We start from the raw sequence: 13,572 nt of genomic DNA on the forward strand, positions 1-13,572 counted from the left end.
ACATCAATTATGGGCACTGCAAATATTTGATTTCAGGGAAACGTGAAAGGAAAGGAAACTACTCCCCTCTGGCTCAGGGTGGGCTGGATGCGAGTCGGAGTAAAGGAGACGGGCCGGGAGCTGGGGAAGCAGCTCTCCTGGTTTGTGGATGAAATTCCATGAATATGTACAAGACTGTAATTGGCTCCCACACGTCACCGAGGTGCCTGAAGGCCCAGGCATCCTGGCTAATTGTTGTAGACAATTAATAACTCAGATTCTACTAATTCCATATTGCGCCGTGCAGCTCATTACAGGAGCAGAGAGGGAGATTGTCTGCAAAAGCTGCTGGGAGAGAGGGAGGGTTGGAGGACTCAGGCACAGGGGCAGAGAAGGTCACAACTGGGCTGGCACCACTCTTGGCTCAAACAGCAGAAAGCCACAGCCCCAGCAGGGGACAGTGACAGTCTGTCCATCAGCCTTTGGCTGAGCTCTGGACTCACAGTGAGGGAGAGCTCTCACCCTGGAAACAGGAGCTGGATAATGAGTCTGTGGGTTCAGTAAAGCACACAGCAGACCAAAACACACCCTTGTCCTGTGACCCAGCTTACACAGAGACTTTTCTTGTGGTGGCCCAAATCCCGTAAGTCAAAACCATAATTTGACTCCATCGTGCCCCACTCACAGGGCGACTGCTGGTGATGGGATGAGACTTCCTGAAGCTTTCATGATAACCTGCCACCAAACACAAGGAGGAAACACCAGGAGTTGCAAGAGGGGGATGTGGCAGCTGCCCAATTTGCTCTGTGTTGCAGGGCCTGGAACAGATGTGGACTATATGTGGGAGGACTCGTGCTGGCATCCACCAGGCCTCCCTGCGTGCTCTGGGAACGCTGGAACCTCTCTCGAGCCAGACTGGTGTATAAATACTCTGAGCAGTGATGGACCCTGGTTTTCAGAGCCTAATAAACCTCACTTTTGCTGGGTTTAATGCACTAGTCACAGCAGCATCCATCAAAAGTGAACAGCACCTGGCAGAGTGCAGCTCCCTGGTGCTTGAGTGCCCAGGAAATGGATGGTGCTCCAAGCCAAGACTTTGCAGGGCTACATTACATCTGGAAGGAACTGATTTTTTTATGGAGTTCCAACAAACTCCTCCATTAGCTATCTCTCCCTTCCCCTTCCTCCAGCATTCCTGTACTTGGGCTTGCTGGGGCTGTAACTGCACAACTTCAGGGACTTCTGTCTCTGACTCCTATTTTATCTTTCTCCTTTTACTTTCTATTAGTATTTTTCCTTCCTAAGCAAGTTTCTTCTCTGCAGCTTTTCTATCCATTTTGCATAAGTTCTATAGCACTGGTTATAGGTACCAGTCCTGTGCTGTAGTTTTCATCTTCTGTGGTACCATTTTTAATTCCCTCAGCTGTATCCTTTACACTTTTCCTCTTTTGACTGTTCTCATTCCTGTACCCGCATATTCCCCTGCTTTTTTTCTTTCCTTCCTGTTCTTTTGGACAGACTGATCATGGGAGAAGAGGTTCTGCAAGACCACAGTCAGTCCTGTCTCTGTGGGCTGCAAGGGGCTCAGTGTCCAATACCTGATGCCTGGGCTTGGATTACAAGGGGGATCCTGGAAGAGATCCTGGATGCCCTGCTTTGGGTCAGGGTCATGTGAGCTACACTGGAAGGTTATAGACATCCAAATAACTGCAATTCTAAAAGATAACTGCAGCAAGAAAAATGGGAAATAATTATAAATGAATGAATGTAACAGACTGCTGATGGGCACTGGTGGAACTTTAATCTCTGGGCCTTATTAAAGCAAACACATCCTTGCCACCCACCAGCTCTGGCCATTCTCACTGCTTTGCCATCTGCTGCAGGATGGATGGATGAACAAAATTTCCATAATTTGCAGAATGTCCTCATGCAAAGCGCTGTAGGGATTCTGCTGGTAGTTTCTGGTCTTATGGCTCTGAGGAGACAAAGCTGGACATTCACTACGTGGAGGAGGCCAAACCACTTCCCACGTAACTTTTCCTCCTTGGAGTTTCGGAACTTGAAGAACATTTCCAGAATTTTGTGAAAATCTCCTCGTTTTTCCCCAGGGACAATGAATTTCCAACACATCCCATGGACTGCAACTTCAACAAGACAATTCTCTGCCAGCACCTGAGGCAGTCAGGGAAGCAAAACAAACAAGTAAAACCCAAGCCACACACACTCCTTGAGCGTAATGCAAATAAATCACGGAGGTATTAAGTTCAGTTCTAAATCTCTCTCTCCATCTTCCTGTCTTTCAGGCTGTCTGTTTCTTGCCTAAGAATATTTTATCAATCTGCCAATCTGGGTTTATGTGCAGTTTAGCTTTTTCCTATGGTCTGTGTGTCTGCTTCCCTGCTTATGCTTCTTACTTTACCTTTCTGCCAGTAACACTGTGTTGGTAAACAGGGGCACACCACCAAAAGCAACTGCAAAAGATACTTTTCCAGCCCCACCTTTTCTCCATTTTGAGGGCTCTTTTGCAGTGATGGTTCTAGTTCTCAGCTACAGCTGCACTGGTCCCCATTTCCACGCTGGGGGCAGAACAGCTGGGTCTGACCCTACACACCCATGGCTGCATTCCACAGCCTTCCAGTGGGACACAAACCCACTGACTGTGGCATGAAGGGCTCTGGTGAATGATGTGGAGCCACCACGACAGGCAGAGCTGGCCTGTCAGAGGCTGAAGCACCTGCTTTGCAAAAGGCAACCCCATCTCCTGCCTGCCTGGGCTGCTCACACACACACGGGGCTCCTTCTCGTGCTCCCTCAGAGAGAACCAGCCCAGTTGTTTGGCTTCCTCACCGAGGCAGATCAGCCTTTCTCCCACATCAGCAGTTCAAGCATCATGTTCAGACAGAAATTTCTGCACAGGGCAAAATACAAAGCTTGCCTGAGAGGAGATGGAGGGTTTCAATTACGCTCCGTTTGCTCAGGGTATGAAAACAGCACAGGCTTTTATTCTGTTTCATCATCTAAGGCAGGATGCTTGTCTTGGCTCGGTGGAAGGACCCTGAGATGAAAGGCACACTTAGCTGCTTAGCTCCCCAGTAGAGAGCTGCTGCTGAGACACCTCTGTGCCTGCTGGTTTAGAGGGGGGACAAAAGATTAATTTGCCAAGCAGGTACCATATAGAACTCCCTGCCACGGGCTGTTTGAATAGACAGGTAATAATGAGTCATATGCTCCACTGCTCGGAACTGGCCAACCTTTCTGAGGTCAAAATGGGACAGGATTGATTTATAGCACCAATGAATTTCCTTCGTAATTTCCCCCCATAGTTAATTTTTTTCCACAGTGGTAACATTAACAGGAAAAATACCTGATATAAATGTGTGGAATTTGAATGACATCTTTTCTTGCATTAATCATTAGGCTGGAGTGTGCCCTGAGTTTGCTGTGTGCACTCTGGAACATTTCCCATGTATTGTTCAGGGCAATCTACACCAAGAGAGGAAGATTTGATTTCAGATTTGCTTGCAAGGACTTTCTGACCTAGATCCTTCCTAGGTATTTTCTGTTTTATAGGAATTCTTTGCTCTCTGGTAATTTTCTGACCCAGACTCACTTCTACAAGCTCTCCTTGTTCTCTAACAAGAGAGAAGCTGAAGAGATGGGTAACAATTCCTTTGTTTCCAAAGTGGTAGTGGGTGTGCACCTTTCCTTCAGTGTGTGAATGGGTTAGTTTGACTTCTTGTCCTCCTCCTTTTTTTCCTAATTCTTATTCTGTTCTGCCTTCCTGGAGCAGGCATTTCTCCCCCCTGACTCTCAGAAGCCCTTTTCTACTGCCACTACCAATGTGCAAACCTTCCTGATCATCCCCACTGCACAGCTGGTGGAAAAGAAGTCAGAAATGAGGCGTTGCTTAAGTATATTTTAATTACTTCAAAAAAGGAATATCTTAAACCATAAATATTTCAGCTTAAACTAATGTATTTTGGTTCCAGTCAGTGCCTCTTAAAGATTTGTTTCCAGTGAAGAGCTGAAATGTTCTGCTGGTACAGTAGAGTGTTTTTTAAGAAGCTCTTTATTCCTATTTACATATCTGGAAATAAATGGCCAATTATGAAAAGCCTTGAGTACTCACAGATTTTCCTGCATGTAATGGGAGCTTCAGGTCTGATGCTTAGGGGTTTAAACATAGATTTTGGCACCTGGATTTGAACTTCTTGGCTTTTTATGACTGGAGTGCCCTGACTTTTCCCCAGCGTGACTGCTTCTCCTTGTGGTGTGTTCCTCCTTTGGGATCTTGCCTTCATCAGAGAAATAATTTCTGAAATGCATCAGAAGGCTCTGAGTGATTTCTGTCTGTGACACACAGCAACTGAGAGGACCTGAGACTTCTGCTATATGAAGGTCAGGCAGCTGTTGGGGCATTTCTGCCAGTGAAAATGCAGTTGAAGAGCTCAGTTAACAGCTCTCAGTCCACGGTGTTGAGGGGGAGCTCAGGGGACTGGTAATGGAATATGGCACTCTTTGCCTCTGCTTTACCAGTTAATATTCTCTCTGGTGGGTGATAAGTGAAGGCTACTGCTGGCTGACTGTGATTTTTGGCCTCCTTGACGTGACCTTGTGGAGTGAACTTAGTTTCTAAACACCAGATTCTGCAGCCTTCCTTCAGTGCTGTACATGGGAGCTGGGAGGAGGGATGTGCAGGCTGTGGCTGGCAGGGGACAGCTTTGAAAGGTGATTTAGAAATCACCAATTAATCCTTCTGAGTTCACCAGCACTGGGGGCTGAATGTGGGGAAGGCAGATGATAAGAAGAGGCAACAGTGGACAAACAAATGGCAGCTCAAACGCCTCCCACCACCTGTGTGGACAGAAGGGAGCAGAGGGCTAGAGGAAAGACCAGGTGGAGATAATCAGAGTCATTCAAGATCCCAGAGGGAACCCTGGAGCTCCAGGAGTAGAGGAACAGAGGTGTCCTCCAGACTGTGAGGTGCCTCAGACTGTCCCCCCTCAATAGACTGTTACTGTTTATGTTTCTACCACCAATAATTTCAAGAAAATCAATCTATACTAAAAAAATCACTTATTCTGCCTCCCCTTTTGTGTTCAACTCTACTATGAGCTGTGGAGTAGAGTCTGTTTGGGGACAGCTCTTTAGCTGGAGGGCAGGGAAAATGGTATTAGATGCTCTACAGGTGGAGGTGAATCAGAAGAGTTGAACACTTGTAGAGGGGTTTCTACAGATGCTGGGGCTCAGCGAGGGGACCAGCTCTGCAGAAAGACACAAGGGAGACACAAGGCCAAAGTTGAACTGTGGAATAGGAACAGGAAAAAGAGTTTGAAGGGTTGAGCAGTATCTGCCACAGAAAGACCATTAAGAGCAAGGCAACACTAGCCCGGTTCATCGATCCCTGCAGGAAAACAGCTGCTGTATTAGTTCTGCTGCCTCCCACCTCAGAGTGGCCTGTAATGTGCAGTCTCACCAGGAGGCACAGAAATGGCCTCATCTCTCTCCCCTCCCCGTGTCCTGTGATGAGAACACTGAGATGGAGGAAGGAATGTCTCGTTCAAGGTCGCACAGCGAGTTAGTGGCAGAACTGGTTGGGGACAAGCCTCGGGCTTCCCGAGTCCCTGCCCTGCATCCACTGTGCATTCACTGGCATGAGGCAGCTCTGCAAATCCCACATTCATTACAATGCAATAAAGCTCTGCTGCATGGGTCTGTTGGGTTTTTTTTTTGTTGGGTTTTTTTTTCACAATGTCTCTCTCAAAAACCCAAGACTGATTTGCATTTTAAAACCACCAGTTACAGCTCAGGAAAACACGATTCAGTAGTTCCTGGAGCTCAGGAGTAGGGATGCTCTCTCAGTTTTTCTCTCCCAGTTCCTTTGCCTGAAATATATTTTTGTCCAAATTGCACAATACTTACTGCTAATGTTTATGCCACGAATATTCATCACATCCTGGGGCTCCAAGACTCCAGTGGGAAGGCGAGCACAGGAGGCACAGCAGCCCTGATCCTCCTACACTCCATACACACAGGGTGGAGGCATCGGGGTGAGAAGGCTTGTTTGGTTAGGGTGTGAGCTGTGGGATACTAATGCAGTCTGCAAGCCTTTGGGGAATGCTGGTGAAACTCCATTAAACAGTGCAGTGGAGGCCTTTTGAACAAACAGCTTCCATAAAACCATTAGCTTCCCTTAATTGCAGGGAAAAGGCCTCACACGCAGCGGGGGTTTAGAACTTCAGAGCACTCTCTGTCTCTCTTTACATCTGTTTCTTTTCCTCTGGCAATCTGCAGACGGACCTTCCTTTTCCAGAGAGCCTCAGGACTGGGGAAACTCTTCCTGCCCACAAAACTGTGGGGTTTTGCCTGTCAGCAGTGGTGATTTAGGTTTCCACGTGTGAATTTACGCAGAAGAGCTTTCGTGTCCCGTGCCCTGTGCCCGAGCAGGGGCAGCTGCCCACAGCAGGGCTGGGACACGCTTCCCTTTTCCTGATGTGGCTGGAGGCTCCTGGGCTCACTGCTGTTCAGATGGTGCCATCTGGCTCTCACAAAATATATGAGAAATGTTATCCAATAAAAGAGGGGGCTGGCTGGCTGCGTGCCTTCACCTCTTGCTCTTTGGGGAAGCGATTGTTTCTGCATCTGGGAAATGTTTAACATAATTTTTGAGTACTAGTGTTGCCTGAGCAAGGAATAATAGACTGGCAATTTGAATTCAGGCCCGAATCAGTGGTAACTAGAAGCTATTTTGCTTGGTCAGGGCAGGGCTGAGGTTTATAAACACACAACACATAGAAATAGCTTGTGATATGGCTCTGTTAGTTTTATGGACAGATAGGAAATATCCTTCTCCATGCTGTTCTGTCAAACAGGACGTTTGGGTTAGGAAAGATAAGGAGAAAAGGTCTCAGTTCTCTGACAGGAAGACACTAGGAAAAAAGAGCACAACTTCAAAAAGGCTGAGGGAAGTTTCTCTACAGATAATTTTGTCCCCACTCCCCATTCTTTTAATATGAAAATATGCTTTATCTGCAGCTCAGCATCCTATAGGGATTGCCCCTGGGAGCTGAGGGGTGTTGGATGTACCTGCAGATACTCCTGGGACATTTTGCTGGCAGTTGATAAAAGAGAACCTCTCTGGCTTTGGGGGCTATTGCCCTTCCTTCCTGGGTTTCTCCATTATTTTCTCTCTACTTTATTAAGCTTACTGGTGTGTTCAGCCTTCCTTTGAGCCCTGGCTGAGATCAGGCCCACAGACACAGGTCTTTGGCCCTTTTCCTTGCACCCACAGTCACTCATGGACAGCATCACCCTTCGATCCAGACTCTTCTAATGCCAAGCACAGGCTCATATCCATGTACACAAATCCTGGTAGCCCTGTGTGTGCTCCAGGGCTGTGCTGACAGACTCTGCATGTGCTCATCCAGACACACTCACATGGAGGCATTTCTCCACCCCAAGCCATGGTGTTTGACAGGAGCTCAGTGCTCAGCTCTTGCCCAGCCCTCACTGTGGCTGACTGGGACAAACTCAAAAGCCTTTCGGGCAATCAGGCAATAATAGACCTTGTGGAAGCTGAAAGTCTCCCAGATAAAATTTACAAGGCCTAAGAGAGCCTTCCTGGCATAATTTAACACTTTAGTAATGAGCACCTGGACAGGAAGGATTGCTTGGGTAGTTTTATTCTGCATAGATGAGCAGTCAGAATTTCAAAGAGGGGCCATAAATACAGGTGAGCGGAGCCTGGGTTTGGTGTGGAAGGCAGTCCTGCTGAGGCTGTGAGGACATGAATAAAGGGGAAGGAGTTTTCATTCAGCTTCCCAGCTCCAAAAGGCATCCTTTAGCCAGGAATGGCTTTAGGGAGAGCAGCAATCCTTTTCCAGCCAGCCTGTGACTGTGCCTCAGTGCCTGTGGCCCGGCATTTGTGGATTTGCAGCTGCTCCCCGAGGCTGCAGTACAGTGCTGATGTCTGTTGGTGTCACACGTGTGTTTGTACCTGTGTGGCTGAGGACAGCAGTGTGCACCCCTCAGCCTCTGTGCTGTTTGCCTGGGCACGTGCACTGCTGATAAAAGCCACCAATAATGCTAATTCCTTGTGGATGCATTTGCATTGCTAGTGGAGTCTGCAGTAACACACTGAAACCTCTGTGTACAAGTCTGTGCAAGTAATACAGGTACACCTGGATACAGTTTGTGTTTATGTGCTGCTCATACAGACAGTTCTAACTTGTATCTGAGTAAAACATGCTCAGTGTTGCTGATTTAAACTAGTAATGAACTGTGTCTTCCTTTTGGCAGCACATGCTGTGTGGTTGCACACTTCTGTGAGGCCTCAGGGAGGGAAGTCATAGCAGTCAGAGGCTGATGCTCTCTGAGCACAGAGGGGCATGGAAGGAAATGTTAAGCCAGGTATGAAGATCTCCCCTGGGCACCATCCTGCCTCTCCCATTCCCAAATATTTGAAATGTCTTATTTCTTTCCAACGCAGAATGAAAGGAGACTGAAATCATAGAAGTTGCCATGGAGCAGTTACCCCTTCCCATCCAGGTGAGTATCCCTTTACAGAGCTTTCTGAGTGCTGTGCAGACCCCTGTGTGTTCATGGAGGGATATTTAGTGCTGAATGTGGCAGTCTGAGCATCTCTGTGTTGACAGGGAAAGGCATGTTCTTCATGTATATATTGTAGGTGCCAACACAGCAAGAGAAAATTCTAGTTCAGCTGCGGGCTAATGCAGCTCTGCGGGGTGTGTGTGAAGGGAGGTGAAGGAAAACCATGTACAAGTTTTAAAAGCCGAAGCTGTCAGGTTGATGTACTTGTGTGTGCAGAGAAGGGATGGGAGCAGCTCGTCTGGGAGCAGTTGTGGCAGCAGCACTGTGTGTCTGTTTGCCCCTGCGTGCTGTTTGCCCCCCTCTGTGCAAAGAGGCGACTGGGGGGCTCCCAGGGTGGGGGTGTGTGTGTCTGTTTGTCTGTCTGTCTGCCTGTCTGCACCTGGAGGGCTGTCAGAATCGCTGCTGAGGAGAATCCTGTCACTGTCTGAGTGCTTGTACCAGCGCTGGTGATAACTCCTGCAGTTTGCTGGGCTCTGCTGAGTGATTGATTGAGCACTGTCCCTCACATCAGCGTGGGCTTCGCTCCCAACACCAGCAAAGTTAGAAAAAGCAATTTTTCCCTTTACTGTATGCTGCAGTTTTCAACAGAATTGCTAACCCCTCACCATTACCTTCTCTGCAGAGACCTCCATCACTGGCAGGCGTGGTGAAAGCCGGTGGAATGCAGCTTTACATCAGGAGCCTCATTAAATTTGCATTCCTTGGAGCCCCACAAGGAAGATGATGGTCTGGCTTTGTCTGCCTGGCTTCCTGTTCTCTTTGAGTGATGCATCAGAGAGAGCTGCTGTGCCTTTGACACAGTTGCCTGCCTACAGACACTCTCAGGTGATGGGCCTGTTTTATTGTGCTTTCTCTTTCTTATTGACTTGACAAATCTATCTGAAAACTGGGATGAGGGATATTTTTCGTAAGCAATAACCATCAACAGTCAAATAAACGAGAATATAGGGCAAAGGACGTAGCTTAGGCTACATTAACTCCGTAATGCAGCCTGATTAAAAGCCATTCCCACCAGGTAGTTGTTTAGCAACAATCCTGCTCTTGCAGAAGTCCACATCATAGTAACTGGTCACCCTGGTAAATAGGCCAAGGATGGGGGGAATGTTTTCTCTTCCTGCCTCCAAAGCCAGTGTGAGTCACAGGAGAGCACACAATAAATGAATGCAAGACCGTTGTATCCAGCACACTAATTAAGAGACCGTCTGTCAACACTAAGTAAAGCCCCTGTACTCAGGGATGTCTCTATCAGAGACGTCCCTCCTGAAAGCCCAGGCAAGGGCAAGGCAAGCTCGATGACCAGCTGTGCAGAATGCCTTGCTGCACGAGGGGCAAGCATGAATGTATAAAAGACTGTCTGTACCACCCTAATTAACACGTCTTGCTACCTCCCATTTAACGACTCCTACTTAATTCAGGGGTTGTTGCCGCATACCTCTGCAACTGAACGCATAGAGATGTCTCCTGTATAGAGCACTTATCTGGTGGTGAGGGTACCAGCGAATACCTGATGAGTCCTTCTCAGAGCCCCGGCTCTAACAGGGGCTGGACCCGCAGTACCAGCCAGGTGCTGCGAAAGTTTCTGGCGGTTTCTGTCCCAAGACGCGCCCGGTCCCGGCGTGGTGGCAGAGCCGGGACACTCCCACGCTTGTCACACGGGGCACCCCCATCCCTCTCCAAACGGCAGCCCGCAAACCCAGCGCTCCCAGCGCGGGCGGGCAGGGCGGTCCCGGGATGGGCCCGTGTGGCGGAGGGGCCACGGGCAGCACCCGCAGCTCCCGGTCCCGGCGGTCACTCCGGTACCCGCCCCCTCCGCCGGGGAGTGCGCGGGGGCCGGGCGGGCACCGGGGGCCGTTCCCAAGCGCCGTGCCCGTGCCCCCCCTGCCCGGGGGGGCCGCGGAGCTGCCCTTCCACGGGGGCTGCCTTCCCACGGGGGCTGCCCTTTCTCCCCACCGGGGCTGCCCGTCCGGCGCCGCCGCACCGGGGCCGGCGGGGCGGGGGCCGCGCACGGGGCACGGTTTATAGCGCGGTTTTAGAGCGCGGCCGCAGCGCCGCCCGCAGCCCGGCGGGGCGGCGGCAGCCCCGGAGCTCCGCACCCCTCCGCTCCTCATCCCTCCGCTCCTCATCCCTCCGCTCCGCATCCCTCCGCTCCGCATCCCTCCGCTCCGCATCCCTCCGCTCCTCATCCCTCCGCTCCTCATCCCTCCGCTCCGCGGCGGGGGCTGTCGGCCGCCCCCGGGGGCCGGCGGGACGGGCAGTGCCAGCAGCGGCCGCGGCGCTCGGCGGAGCGGCGTTAAAAGGCGGCGGCGGGGCCGGGGGAGGGCTGCGGGACCGGGACCGCGACCGCCGCTCGCCGCTGCCGCCGGCGCTGCAGAGGCATCGGTACCGCTCTGCCCCGGTACCGCGGGACCCGGCTGTGCCCCGGCATCGGTACCGCTCTGCCCCGGTACCGCGGGACCCGGCTGTGCCCCGGCATCGCTGCGAGCCCTCGGCTGCTGCCGCCCGGCCGGGCGGAGGTGAGTGATGCGCTCCGCGGCCCCGGGGTGGAAGGGGGTTGTGTTTTGGGGGTCTGTGGGCACAGCCGTCTCCCGTGACACCCTCTCCTCGGTGCCCGCCACCGGCCCTCAGCGCTCGGGAGGTGACGCAGGGGTCGGTCGGGCTCCTGGGTCCCGCGGTGCTTAGGGCAGCACCGGTGCAGTTGCTCCGCTAGTCACTTTTTTTTTTTAAGCCCTTTGCTCCTTCCTCGCCCTCCTTTCCTCCCCCCCCCCTTTTTTTTTTTTTTTTTTTTTTTTTTTTTTTTTTTTTTTTTTTTTTTTCTGGGAATCCAACAGCTAAATCCCTCAGTTGTGTGTTTAGCCAACTCTCCCTGGAAGCTCTGGAGAGTTCATGAATATGCACAGGGAGAGCGTTTCTCGGGAGGCTGCCTCTATAATGAGCTGATTGAGCTGCGCCTGCAGCAGGGCTGTTCTCCTGAGGGAAAAGTTGGGCGCCAGAACTGAGCAGCTTTGTGTCCCCGGCTCCACGGAGGCTTGGCCGGCCTCCCTGAGGAGGAGCAGAGCCAGCGGAGCGCTCGCCACGCTCAGGGATGGCAGCAGGTCCAGCCAGGAGGGATCCTCGTCTATGACAGCAGCTGGTGTCCGGTGCTGGTCCAAAAGCTGTAAAGAGCGTACCTGGCACACGTAAGGTAACCTTTCTGTTTTATACTGGCTTGTGTAGAAACGGACTTTTCCTGCCTAAAAACCTCATGCCACTTAATAAGGACATTACATTGCTTAGCAACAGTCCCGAGTGCAGCCTGGCCCTGGGCCCTCGCTGTTCCAGGTGGTCTCCAAGGACATGACAGCAAAACACCCGGACTCCTGGAGAAAATGAACTCTTTTCTGTTCTTTCCGATTTGGTGATGAGATGACCAAACCAAAAGAGTGTGGGGCTGTTTGCTACTGCCCGGGTGTTTAAAAGCACTTGAGAGGGCAGAAGCTGAATATAACTGAAAAACTTTGGGACAGGCGGAGTGAGCTGGAGGTGGCCGGTCCCTCGGGGATCTGCCTCGCTGCTGCATCCTGTGTCACTTGAACCTTTGTTTTGTGCACAGGCATAGCAGTGTGCTGGTTAGCAACCTTCCCTCATGCAATTATTAGGGTAGTATTTTGACAGCAGTGCAGAGTCTGCTGGGATTTAATGTAATATGCAACAAATAAGTTCCTCTAAAAACAAGGCTGATGCGTGCCCTCGTCTGCTGCTGCAAGACAGGCTTTAGTTAAGTGGGGTGAGGACTTGTGTGTTGAAAGGGAAGTACTTTTACAATTCAAATGACGGAATAAACACACAGACTTCTTGCTCACAAAGCCACATGCTGATACACATAAAATCTACTACCCTAAGAGCTCAGTTTTTTTAAAAAACAATTTTCCCATGAAAATTTGGGCGAGCTTTTGAAACTAGCTGTCTATTCTCATCGGAACAACTTTGCTCGGGGACAATATTTTTCCCCTCTTCCTCCCCAACAACCTTGTGAAGTGTTGATAAAGATATTATCCACAGCATCAGCTTCCTTTGATTGCTCTTTTAGGCTGCGTGTCTAGATGGAAACCTAGCAACACAATAACTGTATTGAAGGGAGATGTTTCAATAGCTACACTTCTTTTATCATCCTGGATGCATCTTCAGAGGTTAGACTCATCAAGACAGCCTCTTTACCCCTTGGAGCCTTATAGTGTGATTCCCTAAGCCTGGAATAAAACAGACCTGAGCTACAGAAAAGACAATAAAGATGGAATGGAAATGCTTAATATGATAAAAGATCCATTCCTCCTTTCTTCCTGCTGCCCCTATGAATACCTGCTGTATTCCCATGGGGAAGATACTCCTGTGTGGAAGGAGAATGCTTGTCTGACAGGAAAATGATTCAAGGGGAAACTACCCATCAGCATTTGTGACCGTTTCACCTCGAGGCACAAGGGGAAGGGGACAAATGGCCCAGAGCAATGTGTAACAGTGTAATATGTGAGAGCCAGACTGGCACTTGGGAAGTAGCATCAGCACCGTTCCAGCCGCCCACGGTGGCGAAGATCGTGATTCAGTTTCTGCAACGTTCAGGGCAAATTCCTCCTCAGGGGCAGGAAAAAACCCAAACCACAACCCCAAACACCAGCTGAAGTCACTGATACTCTAACTAGATTTCTCTCACTGGCTATAGTCTGGTGTTTTTAGCTATATTGACAAACACCCTTGTGGTGCGTGGTCTCCTTACCACAGAGTCGGGCACTGGTAGGGAGCCAAGGTGAAAATATCTGACTATAATTTGGGGCACAGGAATGAGGGAGTTCACACCGGTGAAATTGCTGTTAGTTTTCAGGTGTTTGGGGGAGAATGTGTTTGCTAGGTGCTAAAAATTCTCCCAGTACCCTGCCTGTCCTTGGCTGCACCTCCCAAGATCTTGTGCTTTTTCAGAATTAACGAACTAAACATCACAAATGTGTTTGTCAG

At 50.2% G+C, this 13,572-nt stretch overlaps 2 protein-coding genes across 10 annotated transcripts in view; both read left to right on the forward strand.

Annotated features, from left to right (window-relative positions):
- UBIAD1 (UbiA prenyltransferase domain containing 1) overlaps window positions 1–9,304 on the forward strand; it is a 92,141-nt gene extending 82,837 nt beyond the window's left edge. The window contains exons 4-5 of the transcript XR_010435785.1: window positions 8,468–8,526; window positions 9,212–9,304. The gene's annotated coding sequence lies outside the window, so the exon portion shown is untranslated. The remainder of the gene's footprint in view (window positions 1–8,467; window positions 8,527–9,211) is intronic.
- A 1,593-nt stretch (window positions 9,305–10,897) lies between these two features.
- DISP3 (dispatched RND transporter family member 3) overlaps window positions 10,898–13,572 on the forward strand; it is a 38,921-nt gene continuing 36,246 nt past the window's right edge. For 3 of the 9 annotated variants that reach the window (XM_064678581.1, XM_064678588.1, XM_064678585.1), the window contains exon 1: window positions 11,432–11,770. The gene's annotated coding sequence lies outside the window, so the exon portion shown is untranslated. Of the gene's footprint in view, window positions 11,103–11,431; window positions 11,771–13,572 lie in introns of those variants that run through there. The other 6 variants (XM_064678589.1, XM_064678590.1, XM_064678583.1 and 3 more) reach the window with 5 other exon arrangements.

Source organism: Pseudopipra pipra, chromosome 22 (assembly GCF_036250125.1).
Source record: "Pseudopipra pipra isolate bDixPip1 chromosome 22, bDixPip1.hap1, whole genome shotgun sequence".
In the NCBI taxonomy this organism is placed as follows: domain Eukaryota; kingdom Metazoa; phylum Chordata; class Aves; order Passeriformes; family Pipridae; genus Pseudopipra; species Pseudopipra pipra.